Below are 16,471 nucleotides of genomic sequence, written 5' to 3' on the forward strand. Positions count from 1 at the left end.
GAAATACAGTCAAAAGTAGAAAAGAACCTAAAAAAGAGAAGAAAATCTAATCTTTGGTAGTGTGACATTTTTACATGTTTCCTGATTTTGAACCTGATAGACTTATTTCATTTTATATGCTGTAGTACATTTGGGATTTTCTATGATGGAGATGTATTACCTATTCAAAAATTAGTTTCATTTTATTCATCTTTTTTGAGGCTCTAAAGGTCAAAATCAGGCATGTCTAAAACAAATAAATATTGTTTAGGTATATGTATAAGTGGTAAAACAGAAATAAAAGCAAAAGAGTGATTAAAACAAAATGCAGGAAAAGACTCAACTCTGGAGCTAGAGGATGTGAACAGCCAGAGGTACTGGTTAATTTTCTTTCTGAATCTATACGGTGGGCACCCAAATACAATTCTTGAAACTGTACTTCAATATTTTAGAAATTCTATTGCAATTATAAAAGTCTACAATTTAAAACTTGTTTTAAAGTTGCTCTGTCTTTGTCCCCCACCCCACCTCACTCAAGTTTCTCCCCTCCACACACCCCCAGCCCAGAAAGTCGTTAGCAAGTCTCTTGGGTATCCTCTCAGAAATAGTTTATGCATTTACAAACATCTACATATATTTTCTTTTATTATTGTGTCACACAAATCTACACACTGTCCTATCCCTCCCTTTTTCATTTAATATGGTCTTGGAGATCGGTCCATATACTATTTGTAGTACAGCCTCATTCTAAAATATTATTTAACGATGAGGTAAATTTGAATGTTGTGATACAGAAGAATTTCAGGACTGGTTAAGAAACAAAAAGGAAGTCACAAAATAACGTATATGTTATGATTCCATTTATCTTAAAACAAACTACATATACATAATGTCTAGATACAAAACAAAGAAAAACTTGAATGGAGCAGCAAATCATTGTTCCTTCTGAGGAGGGAGAAAATTTTTTAGAGGGTTTTATAGACTACTTAAATATTATTTGCATTTTTAACAATCTTTGTGCCCTTTTAAATGTATCAAATATTTCAAATATAAAGACAGAGAAAATAAATATAACCAAAAAATACAGGAAAGACTTGTGTATTGAGCACCTAGTTTTGATAAACTGTAGTTTTGCCATATTTTGTGTTACTTTTGCAATTAAAAAAATACTTTGGGGGACAACAGACCCACTACTTCTGTTAAAAGTGACCAGAGTCCCCAAAACCCCTTTTGTTTTTCTTTCTATTCCTCAGTCCCTTGTAGAGTGAAGTATCAGAATAAGAGCAGACTTACACATAGCTTTGGTCATTTGGGGAAGACTCAAGTTTATGTCTAGAGGTCTGCATTTTCTAGTATCTCTTTTACTTTGTCAGCATTGGAAGGAAACTTGAAAATAACAGGTGAGTTTATTAAGGGGTTAACATCAGGCAAGTCATAAAAGTTCAAAGATACTTTCAAAACTTGCATCTTTGGATTGATGGACAAGTGTGTCAACCAATGGAAATCAAGACCCAACCATTACTTCATCATGCTAAATAATCATTGGTTGCCAATCCCCAAGGGCCAGAGGAGCAGGGCTGGCAGTTAACCCTTTCAGGGATGGCCATGCCCTTTAATTTTATTTTGAAAGACGAAGTAAGGACGGATGAAAAGCCTAGAAAGGTCCCCAGATCTTTAAGTGCCACCTTTGGATCTCCCCACAGAAGGCAGAATTTCGCCTGGCAAAGGAACACCCAGCAACAAATTTCCTGGAGAAAAGTTTCGGATTTTTAAAAATGGGGAATCAACTGACCTTGCTTAGTAAGAGGAGAGGGGAGAAGTTTGATTCACTTTTTGTGCTGTCAGAACAGAGTCCAGGATTGGAGACGATCCCATTAATCTTGCAGAACCATCAGTCACTGAGAGGATTGAATTGCATTTCCTGCCCAAAGATGTAGAGACAGATGACCTTTGCCGCAGCCCTCAGACCCCCAGTTCACAGCTGGAGAGAGGATGTGTCAGCATTTACTTTCGGGTCTCACCATGCCCTTTGTTCAAAATTCAAACTCTTTGTGTTCAGGCTGCTGCAGTTTTTGTAGTTGTTGATGCTGCTGATTTTTTTTTTTTAAACCTCCCACGTCTTGCAACTTCTGAGAAACAAACTCTCTATTTGGCAGAAGATAATATCTGGAGGTGCCCCAGAGAGGGAACCAGAATAGACACGGGGGAATTGCGGGGGAATTTTAAGAGAAGGCCGTTGGGCCTTTTGGCTTTCATTCTTGCCCCTTCCTGGGCTCCCTGAATGCTGCAGGCTGAACTGGACAGAGCCAGAAGTCCAGCGAAACTAATACTAATGCCTCATGTTTACATGGCTCTATTACAAAAAAGCTTTTACATGCATTACCTCATGTAAAAAGAACTGCTAGAACAGAAGCATTTACATAAAGGAACACTCTAAATCCCCGAGTATGACCTTGGACGAGGGGCAGTCATCCCATCTGTAAAATGGGAGTCATATTATCGAAGGTATCAGAGTTCTATGAGGATTGAATGAGCCAATGTTGTATAACAGGGTGGTCAGTAAATGATGTGTCTTCATTCAAATGAAGTCGACCTCCTGGATGTCATAACCCTAACGAGATGCAGATTGGGGAAATTCAGTTGTCCCCCAAGGGGAAGAATGAGGCTGGGGGGAAGGCTGCCTGAGATGGGTGCAACAGCCCTGCGTTTCTCTCCAACATCCTTTCCCCAAAGGGCTACCTCAAAGTCTGAACAGGCTGAACTATTTTGAGTTCCTTGAATAAACCTGCTTTGTCTCCTCCAGGCCTTTGCATATGCTGATCCCTCCCTCCAGAGCCCCGTCTCCTGCCAGCCCTCTTCTCAAGGACTCTTATCCTCCTGGAACCAGCATAGGTATCTTCTCGTTCCAGCCCTCTCAGAATGCTTGTCGCATTAGCTTATGGTTGCCTGTGCTCTCACCAGTCTGTGAGCCCTAGGAGGGCAGGGACCCTGCCTGTCTCATTCAGTGCCAGCAACTACTGTTGAGTGGAAGTCCAGCCCCCAAGTCTTGCCGTGCCTCCCCTAGTCCCCAAATTCCTCTTCCAGAAATCTAGGAATAATGGTGCTGAGATGTTTTTTCTTAACAGGCCATACACCCTTAACCTTCCTTGAAATGGCATTCATTAATTCATCAGTTATTTGTTGAAAGCCGCCTAAATTCAAACACAGGAAACCCTCTTCGTCCCACAGCACCTGTTCAGGGCAGAGAGCGGGCCTTTTGCCCTAGTGAGGCCAGGACGTTCCCAAACAAAATGGACAGTTGGCTCTTGACCCCAGTCTGAAGAGAGAAATCACTGAGACCACCCCTTGGAAACTGAACAAGTGAGTTTGCCCAGTTTACCCAAGCACAAAACCCTTTCTCATTCAGAAAACTTTTCACAATTATTATAAAATACTCATGTGTTAATAGTCTGATGTCTGTCTCTCTCATTAAAAGGAAAAGGCCCAGAGGAGACTGACCTTGGTCTTCTTCATTGCTTATCCTCAGCCCCTAGGGCCTGGCTTATAAAATATACTCAACAAACGTTTGTTGAATGAATGAATTCCTCAGACTCCAAAATATATCTGTTTTCAGCTTGATGAACTAAACCTTTAAAAGTGTACCTCTTTAAAGAAATGCAAATGTTCTAAGAGGCCCTCCTGAAGTGCAACAGACCAGGTGGTGTGCCTGAGGGATGGGTTTGCTCTCCACCTTTGCAGCCCCAACGCCCAGGCTCTCCTCCACTCTATTCCACACTGCCCCTCCCCCCCTTCATGAGTTCTGCTGGGCAGAAACTGAGTCGCAGGGCCACCTGGGGCAGGGGACCAGCTGTCAGCGCCCCAGAACCCCATCTGGGAGGGCGCTTGCAGCCCTTGCTGGGTGGGGGAGGGGTGGCCGCTATTTGCATATGAGTGTGGCTTCCCCAGGGCGGGGCCCGGGCTTATCACTTGGTCACTAGCCACTTTCTCTCGGCCTGATGGCCCGGAGGCAGGTCATCAAGGCCGAAAGGGACAAGGCTTAGAGCTGGCTGTGGGGGCAGGGCAGGGACTGGAGGGCCAGTGAATCACCAACAGCCCCAGGCCCTAGGCAGCCTTAGTCCTCTGCTCCTATCTCTGGAATCAATTCCTCCGCCTGAGCCTGGACTCCAGCCTCAGCATTTCCCATAGGCGATCACGCCTAATGGCCCCTGGGTACAGCGTAGACACTTCCGTATAGCTGTAGGTGTGTTCCACTCACCTGGGTCAACTTACTTGTCTGTCAAATCTTAAACTCATGGAAGAAAGTTTGATGCTCCTTCTGTCTCCACAATCCTAGACACCTGGTAGGAACACAGCAAAGAGGAATGAGCGGGATGGAATCCTCAGTCCTTCCAGAGTCGACTTCTCAGCCTGTGAGCTGTGTGCCTGTGAGGAAGTGACTTCACCTCTCTGAATCTCATTATCAATGGCAAAAGAGAACAGATTGTTAGGAGGATAAAATAAGATCACAGAAACCCCAGTCATCAAGCTCCGTATTTCCTTGTTCTGCTTTCATTTTTCTCTGTAGCACTGATCACCATCTACCAAAATAATATTTTATTTGTTTTGTTTTGTTTTTTTTCTCGTCCCACTAGGATGTCAGTTCCCCAAAGCAGGGGTTTTATTCTGTTTTGTTCACCACTGAACCCCGTGTTCCTCGAACACAGCTTGGCACATGGTAGGTTCTCAGTAATGCTGCTGAATAAATGCATGGATGGGTGCAAAGTGATTAGGACCCAACAAATGCCCCATAGTGGTAGATACCATTAATTTACCATTGTGATTACAAACTCAGTCTCTGGAATCTGAAAGCAGTGTAATTTGGGCAGGAGAAATTTAGCATCATGATAGAAGGTTAGGCGCCTTGGCTGGGACATCCTGTCAGCACCATTTCCTCGCTGTGTGCTCTGGAACAAGTGACTATTTACTCATCTGTAAAGGCTGTTTACTCATCTGTAAAATGGAGGTAATAATAGTACCTCCTTGATAGATTGTGAGGGTAGGATGAGATGGTACATAGAAAGCCCTTAGAGTGCCAGGCACATAATAAGTGCTCAATAAACAATAGCCATCACTACTCATTATAGCAATGCTCAGACTAGAGGTGACTTCTGAGTCCATTCAACAGTTGCTAAGCACTTCAAACACGTCAGGGTCCAGTGAGCTCAGTAATGTTTATTGACCTTTATCTATGAGTTCCTCAAAGAAAGAGATTGTGTTTACATGGTCATGATCTTGGCCCCCAGTAAATGCTAATTAATGTCAAAACATGCTGGGATTGGGTGACCAGTTAGCTCAGTCGGTTAGAGTGCGGTGCAAATAACACCAAGGTTGCCAGTTCAATCCCCACATGGGCCACTGTGAGCTGTGCCCTCCTGAAAAAATTTAAAAATTAAAAAAAAAAAATGCTGGAAAAGGTACACACTGAACTCAAATATGAGTAAGAACATAGAATAGCTATTAGAATAATAATATCAATTGCCTACTATGTGCCAGGCACAGTGTTGGGTGCTGGCGATATGGCAGTAAACTTCAACGATTATGGAGGTCACTACTTTCAGGCTGGTGCAACTTAGCGGAGTTGCCAGACTTTGTTCCAATAGTTGTACAGGTAGATGAAGCACTGCACCTGATGGTATGACAACAGGGAGGTATATGAGGTCATGAGATACATAACATGGGCAGGGGGGAGGGGATGACCTGGCCTGGGGCTGAGGAGGAAGTCATGAAGCTGTCCCAAGGAAGTTAGGCACTGCGCTGAGCTCTGTGGAAAGAGGGGGGCCGAGCTAGGCTGAGTATGGGGAAGTGTTCTCAGCAGAACAAAATAGCAGATGCAAACGCCTTGTGCTGGGGAGCCCATGTGCTAATGGAACTGAAAGAAGGCTCGTGTGACTGAACCTAGTCAGATGAGGGTAGGGGCCAGATGTGAAAGAAACTGGAAAAATAAGTAGGCACTTGGGGAATTCATTGGGCAATACCTGCTAAAGCTGAAGGAGTGTCAACCTACGATCCAGCAGGCCCACTGCTAGGAACAGTCTAGAGAAACAGAAACAAGTGCCCCAGGAAGCACGAACAAGGATACGGCCCTAGACACACTGTGTGCAATCTCAAAAACTTGGAAGAACTCCAAGGTTCGTCAACAGGAGAGTGGACACATTGCAGTGTCTTTCTTGGGTTCCCCAGAAAGCAGATCTGAGTCAGAAGTTTGTGCAGTACTTTGTTGGGGATCGTAGTGCCAAGGAAGCAAGAGGGAGGAAAAGTGGGCGTGAGGCAGGACAAGGGGGTGAGTCAATATGAGGGTGCTCAGGAGAGGCCTTGTTTACTATGGATTCTTAGGATAGTTCTGGGGTGGGAGGAGAAGAAGGGAGAAGAATGATCTACCGGCTCCCTGTCAAAGGTTTGCCCCGTATGTAAGCACCTGGGAGGTTCCTCAGTGTGGCACACCTCAGCCACACAGAGAAACCCCAGAGAGAGGCCAATTGGTTAGAGCCCACACAGGATGTTGTCATAGTAATGGTCAGGATGGAACAAGTGGCCAAGGGAGATGACCTAAGAAGAGGAGGCTGAGAGGACCTGAAGAAGTCCGGGATATGGATGTTGCGAGGTGGAAAACTATAGAGCAGTGAAAAAGAATACAGCGCCATGCATCCACATGGATGACTGACCAAAAAATGTCGAACTGAAATGCAACAAGTTGCAGGAGTAGGTGCACAGTAAAGTTTATTTATATAAAGTTCAAAAACAGGGCAAAGAAAACAGTATATATGTAGTAAAGCAATGGGACAAATAAGGGATAAATCCAAAACTTCTGGGGAGTTAGGAGGAGACTGGGATGGAGCCACGGAGAATTTCAAAGAAAGGTGCTGATAATGGTTTTTTGCTGTTGTATTAAATATGAAATGTTGCACAATTTTGCATGTTACCCCTGTGCATTGGGCCATGATAATCTCTGTTTTGTTCCAATTTTAGTAAATGTACTGCTGAATTGAGCACTATTTTTTTCAATTGTGGCCAAATATATAGAGGATGCCAAAAAAATGTATACACATTTTAAGAAAGGAAAATTGTATTAAAATTGTAATACTCAACATATACCGATAACAAAAGATGAATACAAGTCACGTTTGACTTCTGCAATGACAAGAGGGGCTCAAAGTGGTTCCGATCAGCATCCAGACACTTCTGATGACGGCGAACTACTGCTTGAGCAACGTTGACCGAAGTGTCCACTAGCATACATTTTTTTTGGCAGCCCCCGGTATATAAGGCAGGATTTACCATTTTAACCATTTTTTAGGTCTATAGTTTAGTGGCATTAAGTACATTCACATTGTTGTACAACCATAACCACCATCCAACTCTAGAACTTTCTCATCATCCCTGTCTTAGCGTGGGCTACTATAACAATATAACAAAATAGACTAGGGGGCTTAAACAACAGACATTTATTTCTCACAGTTCTGGACGCTGGGAAGTCCAAGGTCAAGGTGCCCGCAGATTCCGTTCCTGGTGAAGGCTTGGTTTGTAGACAGATGCCTTATCCCTGTGTGCTCACATGGCCTTTCCTGGGGGTGTGTACAAAGAGCTCTCTCGCGCTCTCTCTCTCCCCCTCCCTCCCTCCCTCTCTCTCTTTCTCTCTTATAAGGGCACTAATCCCCTCCTAAGGGTGCCACTGTCAAGGCCTAATGTAAACCTAATCATCTCCCCGAGACTCCACCTCCAAATACCATCACACTGGGGGTTAGGGCCCCAACACATGAATTTGGGGAGGACACAAACATTCAGGCCATAACAATCCCAAACAGAAACTCTGCACCTGATGAGTAAATAACTTCCCAAGAGTCCCCTGGTCACACAACACAATGTACTTAATGCTACCAAACTGTACACTTTGAAATGGTTCAAGTGGTAAATTTGATGTTATATATATTTTACCACAATTAAAAGGGGGGGGGGTTAGGAAGGAAAGTATCAGATCAGGCAAAGCTTTGTGACTATGGTAAGGATTTGAGCCTTTAACAACTTCTGTGCATTGTCTGAATCTTTACAAGACATCCAGGCAAGGGGTTGTACCAAGGAGGGGGACCCAAATCCTTCATTCATAGCTGGGAAAGTCAGGCCACATGGGAGAGGAGTCGTCTGTTGGAGACTTCTGGCTCACCGGCAGCAGGGCGCAGACAACAGACACTGAACACGTGCTGCAGGCAAAGTCCTTCCTGGGTGCCCAGGGGACGGACAGGCAGGTATGTGAGGGGCAAGTCGACCTGACCTTCAAAGAGCTGGTCCCAGGTGAGGAGATAAGAGTCTGGGAAATGTACTTGGCAGTACTAGGTGACAAGGGGCACTGTACTCTGAGCACGCCCACATGAGAGCCGCATCTCTGCCTCTGCGTGTTAGACTTGTTTATTTGCAGGCCACTCCAGAAGGAATACTGGGGCTCCTGGAAGGCATGCATTGATTCAGGCATTTATTGAACTACTATGTATGCAGGTACTGGTTTGAGAAGCTGGTGTACAGTAGATGCTTGTTAAAAGTACACTGCCTAGCATTCAGTAGGCCAGGCCTGGCACACAGTAGGTGTTCAATAAATGTTGAACTCCATGAAGGGAGGACTAGCACAGGGCCTGGCACACAGGAAGTACTCCTGCCATTCTGACCTACCTCCATCCTGAGCCTGGATCCTGGACACTGAAGCCCAGGGACCACCCCAGATGTCCATCTACCCATTCAACAAGCATTTAACGAGGATCTGCTAGGTACCAGTTACTAGGGATGCGAGGTTAACAAGGCAAGGGCGGCTTTATCTCTCTCCTGTGCTCACATTCTAGTGGGAGAGACACTAAATAAGTAAACAAATTTAAAAAAACACGAGGAGGTAATGATAAAGGCTTATGTTGACATTAAGCAAACCCTGGTGGTGTGAGACTGCAGGGAGGGGTGGGCCAGACGGATTAATCAGGGAAAGGCCTCTGTGAGAAGGTGACATTGAGCTAAGGTCTAAAAGGGAAGAAGCAGCTAGCCATGTGATGGTCTGGAGGAAGAGCATTTAGGCAGTGGGAACAGCATGTGTGTGCAGAGGCCTTGAGGACTTGGCCAGTGGGAAGTGAGCAGCTGCTATGCAAATAAGCTGAGGGGAGGCGGGGATCACGGGGTACTTGAGACAGGAAGGGGCTACACCTGGTAAGACCTTCCCTCCATGGGTAAGGAGCTTGGGTTTTATTCTAAGTCAGATGCAAAGCCACTGGAGGGCTTTAAGCAGTGTGGATGGCTGAGTAATGACTCCCTGAAGATGTCCACACCCTAATCCTTGGGACCTGTGAATATGTTACCTCAGATGGCAGAAGGGGCTTTGCAGATGTGATCAAGTCACCATCTTGAGAGGGGGGCACTGTCTTGGATTATCCAGGTGAGCCTGAGGTAATCACAAAGGTCCTTATAAGAGGTGCGCAGGAGGGTCAGAGAGGGAAGGAGATGAGACAATGGAAGCAGAGGTTGGACTGATGAGCTCTGAAGGAGGAGGAAGGGGTCTCAAGCCACTAGAAGCTGAAAAACGCAAGGCAACGGATTAACCCTCAGAGCTTCCAGAAGGAACCAGCCCTGCCATCACCTTACTCTTAGCCCCCCGCCATGACTCACTTTGCACTTCTGACCTCCAGAACTGTAAGAGAACAAATGTGTATTAAGTCACTACATTTGTGATAATTTGTTACAGCAGCAATGGGAAACTAATACAACCAGAGAGGGGACAGGATCAGATTTGTTAAGAGTTTTCTGGCTGCTGTTACAGAACGGCCTGAGAAGGATCAAGAGGAGAAGCAGGATGATGGGGAGCAGGTTAGTGCAGACTTTTCTGGGCAAGTGATGATGGTGGCCTGGACAAGATGGAAGCAGAGATGCTGGAGAGACAAGCTCAGATGTTAGGAAAATGTTAAGGGTTACTGCCATTGACTAGGGTTTCCGATGGATTAGGTGGTGGTGGAGGAAGGGCAAGGTGAAGGAAAGCAAGGACTCAGGGGTGACTCCTAGGGTGATCAGCACCCCAATTTCCCTACTTTCCCCAGGGCCTCACAGAACCCCACATTGCACTTGACAGGTTGTTCCTGGGAGGCTGGGCATTTTTATGTGATTAGGCTGGAACCATTCTTTAGGAAATAAATGCCCTCAGTTAAAAGGCTTTTATAAGCCAGGGCCAGGGATTAAAGGTGGCCTAGGGTCAGGAGACAGCTGAGCGTGGAGACTTTTAATCTAAACCTTAAACGTTTTTATTTTTTCCTCCCTGAACCCAGGGTGTCACTTTAAACACATGTTTGGCAACATCGACTGTTCTATTTTTCTTTTTAATTATACAAAGAGAGAGTCTGGAGACGGCTCAGCCCGGGATGGAGGAGGCAAGGAAAATTTGGCAGCAGTTGGAAGCAGAGACACCAAATAAAAATTGAGTGGATTTGAAATCCTTTTGAAGGAGCGTGGAGACCAAACTCCCAACTACCCCGCACTTCATGTGGTCAGCCCTGACTCAGGAGTTCTAAAAGAAGACTGAGAGTCACCAGCTTAGAACGGGGAGGGGACAGGGGGGCACGTTTCTAAGATAAAAATATCACCAGCACCAGCACTGCTCCTGTACCGTGAGTTTATCCCCAGGCCTCTGTCCCATTCCCTCCTTTCATCCTCTGAGCAGAAAACAGCTAACTAGATTGTTCCTTCACATTTGCAGGTACTTCCCTACTGTGTGCCAGGCACTGGACTACACCGTTTATCTGTGTTGTATAGTTTTGTGTGTTCAACTATTCTGAGTAGACACTCATAGATACCATTATCCCCAATTTCAGAGAGATTAAATGTAACCCCCACTTACAAGTGTTTGCCCTCAAAGCCATTCCTCGCCCTTCCTCTGCTTTGCTGTTTCACAGAGTGGCCAATCCCTGCAGGCCAATCAACCGGCTCCCTGCATACATTGCCCATTGGGAGGTGGGGGGGGGGGGGGCAGGAGGAAGCTGGGGTATTTCTCCCTCTCTCCAGCAGCAGCTACATTTACTGTGGGACCAGCTTCTATCTGGAGACTCCAGTCCTTCCTGGGTACCAGTAACACGGTGTCCTCCTGCTGTCTCTCCTACCCCAGGGGTGGTAGTGGCCCTCCTGCCGTCGTTAATCTGTAGGTTAGTCACCCTCCCATTTGCCTTCTTCCACACTTCTTCCGTTACCTATGAAGCAATTCTCTGTATAAATTCCTCTATTCTGTTTGACCTACTTGGAGTCTTACTAATACTTTTGTAAATACTCACAGATTAGCTGATTCATTAGATTTGGAATGAGATGATCCCCTTTCACTGAGCACAGAACATCCAACAAGAAGGAAAATAGTAACCACTGTTTCTTGAGCATTGTGCTAATTGCCAGACAAATGTTTTTTCGCAAAATACTCATAACAACCCTTTCTGCCAAGTGTCATTACTATTCCCATTTGACAGGTGGGGCTCAGAGAGGTTGGGTTGCTTGCCCAAAGTGGCATGGTTATAGATCGACAAAGCCAGGATTCAAATCAAGGTGGGCCTAGCTCCAAAGCCCCCTGATAAACGCATTAGACCTCAACTTCCTTGGCTGGCTGAAGACCCTACCTCAACTCACTACAGAGTATTTATGTTGGCTTCCTAGGGCTGCTGTAACAAAGTATCACAAACTGGGTGGCTGAAAACACTAGAAAGTTATTATCTAACAGTTCTGGAGGACTAAGTCTGAAATGAAGGTCTCGGCAAGGCCAGGTTCTGGCTGAAAGCTCTATGAAAGAATCTATTGCCAGCCTCTTTCCTGGCTTCTGAGAGCCTCAGGCATTCCCCAGTTCATCCTGTTTCTCTTCACATCATCTTTTCTTTGGGCGTATCTGTGTGTTCAAATTTCCCCTTTTCATAAGCACACTAGTCATATTGGATTAGAGCTCACCCTAATGACCTCTTTTTAACTTGGGTACCTCTATAAAGACCGTCTCCAAATAGGGTCACATTCTAAGGTGATGGGAGTTAGGACTTGAATGTATCTTTTTGGGGGAACACAATTCAACCCATAATAATCTCTGATCTCAGGTGCTCAGTCCCTACAGTGTGATCTAGTTGGTCCTGTTTTGCTAAGGGAGGATCAGATCTTCCAGGAAGATATTTAACTCTGCTGATACCTCGCCCCTTTAAGAGCTGCAATGATTCCCAAAGCACGTATGTATTGACAAAATTTATCCCAACGTTTCACTCCAAAATATATAGAGAGAGTGATGTAAATCACCTCGTATAGCCAAACCAATTTTGAAAAAGAACAAACTTGAAAGACTTAATCTACATGGCTGCGAGATTTATTTTAAAGCTTGAGTAATCAAGACGGTGTATACTGACAGAGGAATAGACAGAGAGAGCAATGGAATAGAATAGAGTCAAGAAACAGACCCTCGTGTATAGTCACTTGAGTGTTGACAAAAATGTCCATGCATTTCAATGGGGAAACCTATGGATTTCACTCAAAAATCAGTTTGAGGTGGACCATGCAAGTAAACATACAAGTAAAAACACTAAAGATTTTTAAAAATCTATGTTTTAAGGTTTTAAAACATAGGTAAATATCTTCATGACCTTGGGGTTTGGAAGGATTTCTTAGCCAGGACACGAAAAGCAAGTCCCATAAAAGGCCTGGGCATGAAGCCATAGACCCAGCAATGGTTTTTGAGCAGGGGGAAGAGTAAGCCCTACAAGCCCAGGAACTGGGGCGCAGGGAGGCAGACGGGGGTTCCCCTAGACATGATCTCTGAGCTCCAAGTCCAGAGAATCATTTTGAGAACAACATAAACCTTAATTCTGAATTTTGCAACCCGTCCCCTGACCGTATCTGTTTCCAGCTTCCTTCACCCAGTTCTTTGACTGTGAAAGCCTTGTGGATCACTAGCTAAAGCTGCCTCCCAGATGTCCTGTGGAGTTGGCAGCAAGGCTGGGCAGCTGAGAGATTTCATACATTCTATGTGACCCATAGAGGGAGTCATAGGGAGGCTAATGCCAACTCCACAGAAGGACAACTTTTGAACTACTAGGAAAAAACCGATACAGAAATTCATGGCTTCTGGAAGGAACGAACTTCCCATCGTCAGAGGTATACAAGCACAGTGCTGTAAAGGCACGAGCTCAAGAAATGGTGGTTCTTCTTATTAATTTGGGGTTTCAAACCTCAGGGCAGTCAGAGGGGAGGCATGGATGGAGAAAGGGAGCAAATAGGCAAGCGACCAAGATGGGCTCTGACAAAATGCTCGTTTTGAACTGAAGTGAAAGTAGTGACTTCCTCGAGGCCTGATTTGGGCAGGAAGGGGTATGGGGTCCCTCTTCACTTGGGCACCGGCTTTACCCCTCCTAAACATCTGCCTGGGGATGGGTGACTGGGTATTCAAATTCAGGGTCCCTGAATAAAGATCCAACTGAAAGGGCTGTTGCCCTGAATGACCTCGATTTTTGTTCAAAAGGAGTGGGGGTTCAGCGAGGTTAACGTCATACTGCAGCTGAGTGGCCAAGGGGACAGCCAACCTTAACCACAGTAAAGACTAAAAGTACTTAAAAACCCAAGCTCATCTAGGGCGGTAGTTCTCAAACTTTACCGGAAGAACTTGTTAAAACTAAACTGCTTGGATGGGTGTTTGTAGTAACTTGCATTTTAACAAAATACCTTTGGAGATTCTGATGCAGAGGCCGGGGAGACTTTGGTGGTGGTTAAGCCCCAAACTCTGGAGAGCCACCAAATGAGTTTAATGTCCTGTACTACTACCTACCGGCTCTGTCCATTTTTCTTATCTGTAAAACCAGATGGACTGTTGTAAGGAATTTCTGAGTTCAATATAATAAAATAATAAATATATAATTATTTTATATTAGATATAATAAATTATAATAGATACATAATTTAATAAATATATTTTATAGTATGTATTTACTTGTAGTGAATATATACATTATTTATTAAAAAGAGCTTAGAATAGTGCCTGTCATTGCAAGTATTAAAATGTTAATTATTTTTTTCGCCCCATACAATAATGAGCTTGCTACCTATCAAGGCAGCTCATGCCATCTTTGAACAGCCCTGAGTTATGCCCATCGATCACAGTGGGCGGGTTGCAACAGCCCTTTCAATTGGATCTTTATACCTTCATGCGCAGAGTTGATTGAAAAATTCTACTTGGCTTCTTGGGATATAAACCCCAAAATGAAAAGAATACACCTCCCTGGCCACTAGGGGGAGCCACACACGGTGCTTGGAGGCACTGTAGGGGTGGGAAACCAGGGGTCCAATTTCGGATCCTTTTCCATTGGCCTGTTTGGTGTCCTTGGGTAAGGTGCTTTCTCTCTGGGGCCTCAGTTTCTCCATCTGTTAAATAGGCGTTTGGGATGGGGTTGGTGCATCTCTCTGTTCCAGGTGACTTCAACAAAGGTGGGGAAAAGCTAGTAACCACATGCTCAGTCTAGGCCCCAGGGAGGGTAACAAGTTGTTCAGAAGCTTCCCCAAGTCTGGAGAGCACTTTTTTTTTTTTCCTCTGTGCAGATGGTGGCATTCAAACCCCAGAGAATTAGGAGAGGGGGAGGAGCATGATATAGGAGCAGGAGAAAGGAAACCTGGCCCCATCCCCCCAGAGCTCTCTGTTGAGTTGCACCTGCCCCCACCCCCCCATCCTTTTGTTCTACTTAATCAGCAAATCTCTCCTCCCAGCTTCCAGCGTCTTCCCCTTCTAGACCTGCTGGCCTCCCTCAGGCCCCATCAGCCTCCGAATATGTGTACCCAATTCTGAACTGGGGGCTTTTCGGAACCAGGGACATTTCATTATTTTATTCATTGAACATTTTCCATTGGGAGTCTCTGGTGTGTGCGAGACCCTGAGAGACCCTGGGGTGATAGCAAAATGATTTAAACAGACAGGAACTTGGCTCTCAGGACGCTCATGTTGGGGGGGGGCACGGACCAACAGGTCAATACATAAATAAAGTGACTTTAGATACCTTTAGATACTGTGGCGCTCAGAGCTATAAAAGAAATAAAACAGGGTGAAGTGACAGAACGTGAAAGAGGGAAGGTCTCTCTTTGGAGGTGATATTTGAGCTGAGACACAGATGGCAAGTACAAAGGCCACCAAAGAAACAAGTCCAGTGGGGTGAGATTTCAAATTCCAAGTGCTCTACCCTAGTGTTCATAAAAACAGAAAGGCCTCTGGGGAATCCCAGAAAGTTTTTTGGGGGGGAGGGAGGCGGGACTTCAGTTTTATTTCATAATATGGGTGAGTGGAGGGGCGCTCTCTAGTGGTGACAAGAGTTATACTTCACAACTGGCGGACCTGGAACGCCAGTTGCTTGTGACTTGACTCTGGGCTAATGAGCATCACTCACTCCTGTCTCTCCCACACTTATCCATTCAAATATTTACTGAGCACCGCGTATGTACCAAGCAATATTCTAGATACTGGGGGTTGAGTTCGGCAGTGAAGATCGCTGTCCTCCTGGAGCTGATATCCGGAGGGGACATTTCCTAGCCCAGTACTCTACCCCCACCTCACTTCTGCAGTTAAATTGGCCTCCTAACACTCCAACAGCCAGAGATTGCTGCTTCGGAGTCTTTGCACCTGCTGTTCCCTTCCCCCATAGAAAGCAGGTCGCTAGCTCTTCGCATTGCTAATTCAGGTCTCAGATCAAATATGACCAAGTCAGATATGTGCCCCTCTGTACACGAAAAATAAGATTCCATTGAAAGTTACCATTTTCCTGGACTCCCTCAGCCTAGCATTTAATAGGTGCTCAATAAACACTTGCTGAATGTTGTGTGTTATCCGGTACCGGCCAGTGTAGTTTGTGTCAGATGGTGAACTCTAAGTGAACAAACTGGACAAAATAGACAAAAAATCCCCGCCCAGAGCATTAAAATTGAAGCCCGGCCCACCCCCTTTACCCTGCCTTATTTTTGTCTATACATTTATCACCTCTAAACTATTATAATTTACTCCTTGGTGTTTGTGTCTCAGGGCGGGGGATTTTGTCCGTCTGGTTCACTATCTTACCCTCGGCGCCTAGAAGTGTTGCACCCAGTAGGTGCTCAATAAATACAGAATGAATGAACTCTAAGGTCTTGGCCTTTTCCTTCAGACCTTGAGCTACCTTGTTCCAAGGGGTAAACGGGCCTCAGGAAGCGCCCAGAGGTGACCTCAGGCAGCCCGACCAAGGAGTCCGAAATCCGGGAGAAGCGCCATCGAAGCAGCTGCGGAGATGGGAGGCGCCGGGACACGGAGCGTGGCGGGGTTGGGGCGTCTGGGGCACTTCCAGGAAGAGGCGCGGACGCCGGCAGCGTCGCGCCAGGGTTTGTGGGTGGTGCCGTCGAAGGAGGCGGGTCACATGACTCGCGCCGGCACCACCCACCCCTCGTGGGGCGGGGTGCTAGGGTGGGCGGGGCGCATGCAAAT

General features: G+C 45.6%; 1 protein-coding gene and 1 non-coding gene across 5 annotated transcripts in view; both read right to left on the reverse strand.

The window, feature by feature from the left end:
- Positions 1 to 16,291, reverse strand: part of KDM2B (lysine demethylase 2B) — a 131,561-nt gene extending 115,270 nt beyond the window's left edge. The window contains exons 1-3 of one of the 4 annotated variants that reach the window (XM_074321537.1): positions 16,170 to 16,291; positions 4,235 to 4,316; positions 1,772 to 1,900 (exon numbers count right to left, since the gene is read on the reverse strand). The gene's annotated coding sequence lies outside the window, so the exon portion shown is untranslated. Of the gene's footprint in view, positions 1 to 1,771; positions 1,901 to 4,234; positions 4,399 to 16,169 lie in introns of those variants that run through there. The other 3 variants (XM_074321539.1, XM_074321543.1, XM_074321538.1) reach the window with 3 other exon arrangements.
- LOC141569306 (U6 spliceosomal RNA) lies at positions 6,904 to 7,008 on the reverse strand. Its single transcript, XR_012492808.1, has one exon. It is a non-coding gene; the product is annotated as a U6 spliceosomal RNA (small nuclear RNA).
- Positions 16,292 to 16,471: the final 180 nt, after the last annotated feature.

The sequence above is a fragment of the Rhinolophus sinicus genome, linkage group LG16 (genome assembly GCF_036562045.2).
Source record: "Rhinolophus sinicus isolate RSC01 linkage group LG16, ASM3656204v1, whole genome shotgun sequence".
NCBI lineage: Eukaryota > Metazoa > Chordata > Mammalia > Chiroptera > Rhinolophidae > Rhinolophus > Rhinolophus sinicus.